This window comes from Ursus arctos, unplaced genomic scaffold (genome assembly GCF_023065955.2).
Source record: "Ursus arctos isolate Adak ecotype North America unplaced genomic scaffold, UrsArc2.0 scaffold_6, whole genome shotgun sequence".
In the NCBI taxonomy this organism is placed as follows: Eukaryota; Metazoa; Chordata; class Mammalia; order Carnivora; family Ursidae; genus Ursus; species Ursus arctos.
In genome coordinates, this window is record NW_026623078.1 from 21128412 (window position 1) to 21136485 (window position 8074).

Here is an 8074-nt window from a genome sequence, read left to right on the forward strand (position 1 = left end):
GGCCCTGAAGGCACCACAACCTTTGTCAGAACTCTCTGTTTGAAAGCAAAGAAAAGGTAAAAGCTTAATTGTAGTACCAGAGCCCCAACAATCCACACACATCTGATTCTACCTGTAAATGGCTGGTTTGGGATGATGCCTTCCAGAAAATTATATACCGTGATTACTCTGCCACTTCTTGGAATGCTTTATTCACATAAAGGAGAAGTCTGTAAACCCTACCCATGCTATTTTAATTGCAACATTTCAAAATCTAAATGATTCAGCCCTCCTTAATTTAAATGTGCATTCAATTCTTTATTTCTGGAAAAGAATCATCACATAGAGCATGGAAAATGTATATATGTACAAAAAGAAAAAGGGGAATTAATAATCTTACTATATTATTTTATGTATAAAATATATTTATGTATATTTATGTATAAATATATTATATAAGATGCATAAAATAGAATAAGCCCTTGGAAATCAATTAAATAGTTACCACAATTAATAAGAGCAGGTGCAAAGTCACCCACAAAAAACAGTGGAATCCTAGTACTCCAAGCCCCACATCCCCGCCAAAAGAACACCTGTTAAAAAATTTAAAAGACATCCTATTCTGATGAGTTCATGGGATGTATGTTTAAAACTTTCCATTTAGAAAGTAAATGAATAAATCCCATTGAGAAATAGCAATGGACAACAAAATAAGAAAAATCCTAATGAGAAATGTATCTGAAACTACTTAACTGAATTAAGAGATATAAAAGATACATTGTATGTTGCTATACGGAAAAAGCTAAACATAAAAATGCCAGTTTTTCTCAAATTAATTTATAGACTTATTGTATTCCAGGTAAAAACCATGTTGGGTGTGGGAGGGTTTTGAGGACCCAACAAAATAATCCTCTATTTAATCTCAACATATAAATAGGAAAAGATAACATGCACACCTGAAACTAATATTAGACTATATGTTAACTGGAATTTAAATTAAAACTTTAAAAAAAGAGGTCAAAACAAATTCTTTAAAAGTCAATAAGAGAGAATTGGCCTTACCTTGAAATATATTACAAAGACCTTATAATTAAACTAGTGTGACTGGTATAAGCAGAAATTAAGGAAACAAAATAATACACAATGGATAACAGTATTTGTAAAAACATAGTATATTTCATAGACAGCATTGTAAGCAAGGGGAAAGAGATGCTTCTTTGATAATGATGCCAAAAAACCACTTGTAAATATGGAACAACAAATTAGCTGGTAAGTCTACACCACACTCCAAAATGATCTTCAGTTGGGTTACAGAGGCAAAAAATCATACCTCAGAAAATCAGGGGGAAAAAAAGAAAGTAGAAATAAAAAGATGGAAGAACTTTCTAGACTTTAAGAAAAAGGTTAATGAACATCTGAAGAAAAAAAATCTAGGTCTGGACCAAGATGGCAGTGTTAGAGTCTCCTGAACTTCCCTCCTCCCATGGACACACTGCCTATTCCAGCTCTACACAGAGCAGGTGTCTCTGAGAGAAATTCCGCGGCTCGCGGAGTGACTCCTACCCATCAGGAAACTGAGGAAATACCACATCAAAGTGAGCAGGAAAGCCCGAGCCACACTCTTGCCACAGACCCTACCCCTGACGCAGTGCTATCCAGTTGGGAGGGAACAACCCCTCTCCCAGCATCTCCCCGAGGAGCCAGAGGTTTAGATGACACATCTAGTACCCCAACTCCTAGGGCTGGCTCCCAGGGATGGGCCCCCAAATCACCTCGCTCCGAAAACCTGTGGGGCTTACCCCGGCGAGTCTGACTAGACTACTGCAAACAAAGAAGCAGTTGTTACCCTGCAGATGTGCGCTCCGTCCCCTCCGCTAGTCCACGGGGCTCTGGGCCGAGAGGGAGCCGGGCAAAATGCAGACTGTCCAGTCTTTCCCTGGAAGGAATTTAACTGCGTACTTTGTGCAAGCTGCTGCCTGAGGCTCCTGCTTCCGGCTAACAGCCATCTAGGAGCTGAATGCGGTCTGTCCCAGACCCAACAGAGCCAGTAGGCACGTCCCCCACCTGCCCTTATCTCACTCCAACCATAAAACCAGGTGGACAGTATCTCCCCAGAAGGAGTTTGTCCACACATCTTGTGCCCCAACATTTACAGCCATCCACTGAGGGATGGGCCCCTAAATCACCTACCCACGGGGCTTGCATTCACCAGTCCCAAAGGGCTATAGGAAACAAAGCAGTTTTTAAACAGGTGCGGGAGGATGTCCCACGGCTATACACTTGGGCTGAGCACAGAGGGAGCGAGGAGAAATGTCCATCTCCCAGGTTCTCCCTGGAAAGGACTTAGCGATGTATGTTCCCACCTCTGTCCGAGGGTCCAGTTGCTAATGAACCTGCATCTATTTGCTAACCGCTGTCCTCCCCTTTGGTACACTGACAGTCTTGGCACACCCTCAACCTCTGGGAGCCACTAAGAAAAAGGGACAGAGGCTTGCTGGAGAGTAGACCAGGAGCTCAGACCAGGCTGATTGACTTCTAGAAGCCACTCAGTAGCCAGTGAGGGGTGTCCCTTAACACTGGTAACATTGTATGTCAGATGCCACAGTACCTTGGGAAGATGTGGATTTAAAAAGTAGGGCCAGGGGGGCCTGGGTGGCTCAGTCGGTTAAGCATCTGCCTGAGGCTCAGGTCACGATCTCCAGGTCCTGGGATCGAGTCCCACATCTGGCTCTCTGCTCAGCGGGGAGTCTGCGTCTCCCTCTGACCCTTCCCCCTCTCGTGCTCTCTCTCTCTCTCTCTCTGAAATAAATAAAATCTTTAAAAAATAAAATAAAATAAAATAAAATAAAATAAAATAAAAGGTAGGGCCAATGTCCATTCCCTGATGTGTCAGAGGCATCCAGGAGGTCCCTCTGGGTGACCTTGGCTGTGGCAGACACTGACCAGCAGCCAGAGTTTCTATTTCATCAGAGGAAGTGAGGAAGTTGTCAGCACAAAAACCATAGTCCTTGTGAAAGGGGCATGCCCTTCCATTTCTACCATGTAGTAATGGTGGCAGGCAAGCCGTCATAGAGTTGATGGAATGCAGATTGCTGTCTGTCCTAATCTGAGAAACTCTGCTGGGCCTTGGCTCTGTGAGTGAGGAGCAGTAAACAGACAGATGTGACTCTCAAACGATGGCTCCAAATTCCGAGCACCAACTGCGGGCTGAGATCAGCTGTTGGGTGACGTGGTGGTCCGTGGATGCTTCAGCTTCCGCTGGTAAGCAAGGGGGCAAGGAGTGGGGGACTGTGCACTCCAGAGGATAACGTCTACCGTTTCTGTGAAGAAGCCACCTCAGTCTCACCACCATAAGGGAAGGGAAATAGGAAAAGAAACCTAGGTAAGAACTTCCTGGGGGCATTTGGAGATTGAATAAGGCACAGAGTCACCGGGCCGAGGCACAGAAGGCCCAGGTGGTGTATGAACCACATTTTCTAGCTTCTGTGTTGATGCTTTCCTGACCGGGGGAGGACTCCGCTATTGGGGCTAGCTAATTCCTAGAGGTAACAGCCCCTCCTCACCACCCCCCTGCTTTATCAGTCTCTTACACTCCAGGACACTGCTCCCCATCCTAATCACCCCAGGGCCAGCCGTTACATAACCAGGGGTAACCGCTAAACCCCGAGTCTGCTGAAATTATGCAAACTAGCCAGGGCTAAACCTGCTTAGCCTTCTCACCCTGCCCTGCACTTTGTTCTTCCGGCAAAAGCTGCAACAAAGTTTCTTGCCCACAGTTCCCTTGCTCTCTCTGTCTGTGACCAACGTGGGAGCTTCCCTGTGTGACCCCGCATGGCATGACATCCCCTTCCTCTTACAAACTACAAGTACTAAACTATCTTTTCAATGGCAATTGTCTTCTATCTGTTGAACTCACCATACCTGAATAAAAAGTGAAATCCACATTTTAAAACAGTAGCTGATGGGCCGATGGTCAGTCTTGAGGCTAACAGACTTTAACAGTTACAGTTCGATGTTTTGAAAAGGCCACAGTGTCTAACTGGCCCGACACTTGGACAAAGACAAGTTCACAAACGTGTAATTGAATGAATCCCTCCCAATGCATCCAGTGCCTTGTGGGCTGGCTCTGGAAGGGTTTGTGTCTTGGACAGGAACATGGGTACTAACCCATCACCGGGCCAGACCAAAGGACTGCCCACCACACGTGGAATCATAAGTTAAATACAATGGTTATTCTAAGTCACTACAACGGGGAAGGGGGAGTCATTATACAGTAAAAGCTAACTGATGCCGCCTGGCATCCCCGAGGTTAGCACTCCCTCAACCCAGAGGTGGTGAGTTTCACCCAGACCTGCACCCCTTGCCTGCCCGCGAGAACTGGGTGAGCACCATGGAGACCACAGACGTGTGCAAGCGGGGCCGCTGGCAGCCTGGGATGCAGCTGAAGGTGCCCGCGGGCAGCCTCAGGGAAGCAGTGGTGTCCAGCCCTAGGCCGCGGCTGCATCATCGGGCCACTGCAGGGCACCTCGTCCCGAGAGCGATTATGAGTGCTGGCCCGTCGGAAAGGGCAGCAAGGACCTTTGACTGACTCACCCTGGCAGGTACTAGGGGCTCTGAGGAAGCCTCCTCCTTCCACTCTCCCTCTCTAGGCACGCAGGGAAGGACTAAAATACAGTCATCGCTGCACTGGTATTTAAAGCTTCATTGGGGACGCCCGGGGGCTCGGTTGGTTAGGCATCTGACTCTGATTTCTGCTCAGATCGTGATCTCAGGGTCCTGAGATGGAGCCCCATGGGGCTCCGTGCTCAGCTCGGCTCAGCTCGGCTCAGCTCAGCTCAGCAGGGAGTCTGTTTGAGATTCTCTCTCCCTCTGCCCCTCCCCCCCACTTATGCATGCACGCGCGCATGCGCGCGCTCTCTCTCTCCCCCAAGTAAATAAGTAACATCTAAAAAGAAAAAATAAATAAATAAAGCTTCACTGGAGATCATAGACTACACGCAGGACAAAAACGAGGCCTCTTACCACTTCCCCCTGAATTTAACTTACCCAGTGGATGCTGGGCAAGGCAGTCTTCACTGTGCCTGGGGACATTCGGCTCGGGTTCACTGACCGCAGGCAGATGACACGCACAGCCCGGAGGCCTGTGAAGTGTGAGCCGGAAAGAAAACACCCTGAATATCAAACCCTTTTGGGGGGAGAGACCAGAGCGAAGGCAGAAGAGAGGAAGTATGAAATGCAGAGTGGTGGGTGGCCCAGAGTAAATCTGACACAGGAGGCCTCTAGGGTAGTCTGCAATCTGGGCATTGGGAGAGAAGCGGTTAAAGTATTAGCCAGTGCTGGCTTTACGGTAAACTTCCTCCACGCCCAACTTAGGCAAATACCGCCACCTTTTACAGATGGGGTATCTCAGTCAGTAAACTAAGTCTTGGCACCCGATCTTGCCGACGAGGCGTGTCCCAACCAAAACACCGTCCGGTGAATGACAATCTCCCCCTGGAGTTGGGACGCTTATCAGGGACTCTCCTGGCTGTAGGAGCCGGCTCACACTTCAGGCTCTTTTTACCGCAGCCCTTGACTCCACGTTCCATTTTCCAGTTACTGCATTGCTCTTAGCCTTTTTGCTCTGTGCTCTCCAATTCTCCCTGTATACACGGGCTTGCATCTGCCTCACTGCCCCACTTTGGGCCACACTAAACAGGATTCCTGCCCTGTCTGGACCCTTGACCCACCTCCCACGCTGGCCAATCCTAGTCGCCAAGACTAGGTCTCGGCTGGGTCATCCAGTCCTCCCAAAGGGCAAGGACCCAGCCAACTAGGATGGCCACATACGTAGCAATACGGAAACATGTTTTTGACCCAGTTAACAAAAGCAGGACACGCATTATATTTGCAAATACATGACAATACACTCAGGGGAAATAACAGAATTTTTAATTCAATTTTTTCTATTATCATTGTTACATTATTATTGTTCTAAACACTATTCTTAGTTCAGACTTTGTTTTATGTGGCTTTTACCCTCAACATTGGGGCCAATCATTACTGTCAATTATACCAAAAGATTGCATATATTAGTTATTAGTTCCTTTGTCTCTGGGTCAAGACTAGTAAAGAGGAACCAAGTCATTTAGATCCTTCTGACTAGAGAAGAAAAAATGTAAATGTTCATCTTCACTTCAATTTATTTTGTAAAATTGAAAGAGAAAGCACAGTGTTAACTATTGGTAAAGTAAAATTGCCATCCTAACTGCGCAAGTTGAAAACTTTTATTGTCTTATTTAACTTCATAAAAAACGGATGAATTTGATTCTTTTTAATTTTTTTTTTTTTTTTTTTTAGATTATTGAAGAGTATAAAAGAAAAAGGAAAGCATCTAGTCTATCTACTCTGGGCTGAAAAACCTGAAGGATAATTTTACAGGATGTGGAATGCTCAGAGTATGAGCAGAAATTTTCATGACTAAGGGAGTGTATGATTTGCCCAAAATTACAGGAATGACAGAGACGTGACTGGACCCTTGGCCTCTGATGCTGGTACTCTTGCCACGCTGATCCCGCTGGGAAACTGGCTGGAAGACACGACAGATAAGCCAGAGAAGAAAAAATTGTGACTTTTAATTTGCCAACAGTTCGATGTAGTCCAGGGATAATGCCGCTGACCTAAAACGAATAGTGTTTAAGTCTCATTAATGGAAATACAGCGTCTACTCGTTGCCCACCATGATAATCGAAGTACTCTCCCATTCTGAGAGTCTCTACTTCTCTCAAACTTTTGAGCTTCTCTCTGAAAAATTTCCAGGATGAATTAACTTGAATGCTGAGCTACAGCAAAAAATGTTAAAGTGGTATTTAAGTTTCTAAAGATAATCTATATAATGAAACAGACTGCCTGTAAATTAGGTTTATGAGAAATTATAATAAATGTCAGAGAATCGGAAGTCTAAAATATGCTAAATGTATGCAAAAAGAGACGACTTCAATAGAAAAACTAATGACTTTTCCTTAAATACAAAAGGGAAATTAAGACCAGATTTAGAGTACATTATGTTGAGAACTTTGGTCTATGGGGAAAAAAAATCCAACATCAATGTTTGTTTAAAGTGCTTCTCCTACATGGACCTTGCGTCTAGTAGATGTTCAGGGAGTACTTCCTCATTGATTTGGTGCTTTCAGGGTAGGTCGCCCCAAAAGCATCTGTTATACAAAGCCCCGGTTCTTTACCCATCAGGGGAAACAAAACAAAGCAAAACAAAACAAACTCCTTTAGCCTTAAAGTTGCTCAGTGAAGGTAGAAGGGGAATAGGGCTTGGGAAGCTTGTATATAGACCACAAACTGATGTACATGAAACTACCTGGCCCTTACAAGATACTTACAATTGTTTCCTTTCTTTTTATCACATCTTTCAAGGCCTTCTCATAGATCAGAAAATAAAATATCTAGTATTAGGTATAAATCTATGTTTACACAACCATTAGTTTTTTTAACTGAGATATACTTGACATAAACAACATAATGATTCAATAAACCGTTAGTATTTAAATAAATATAATAACTGTGCTATGACACCTTCTTTGGGTTTCTGGCAACCTCCTAAAATATTCTAAAGGGCTGAATATAAACACAAGTGGTTAAACCGTTGGTTAGTTGGCTCTCTTCTGACATCTAGTGTTTCTGATTCATTACTGCAAAATACCCCTGTTCATTTTAAACTACTCTTAGAATGGAAATGCTATATGGAATAAAAGCTTTATTCATTTTAGAAGGAAATTTGTTAAGTGGGATAAAATTACAAGATAAATAACAAAGCTTCTGTTTCTAAGGAGCGAAGACTCTTTTAGCTCTTCCCGTATGAGAAAAGTGCTGTGTCTCCCTGTCAGTCTGACGGGTAGGACAGAGAGACCCAGCCTGGTCCGAGAGCTGTTCGTTACTGCAGAGAAGGCAGGGGAAATGAGAGGGAGACACCATGTGCCACGTACTGGGCTCGAATACCTCAGTGGGAGTTACCCCTGTGCTCTGAGAAGCCGCAGGACCCTTCCAACCTCAGGAACTCAGCCTGACAAGGTACAAGGATTTGCGTGTGGAAAGGAAGACAGCC

General features: G+C 44.8%; 1 long non-coding RNA gene across 1 annotated transcript; it reads right to left on the reverse strand.

Annotated features, from left to right (window-relative positions):
• Positions 1 to 1135: 1135 nt before the first annotated feature.
• Positions 1136 to 5853, reverse strand: LOC130542925 (uncharacterized). Its single transcript, XR_008957842.1, has 2 exons — positions 5026 to 5853; positions 1136 to 3320 (listed from the first exon to the last, which is right to left on the reverse strand). It is a non-coding gene; the product is annotated as an uncharacterized LOC130542925 (long non-coding RNA).
• Between the last annotated feature and the right edge of the window lie 2221 nt (positions 5854 to 8074).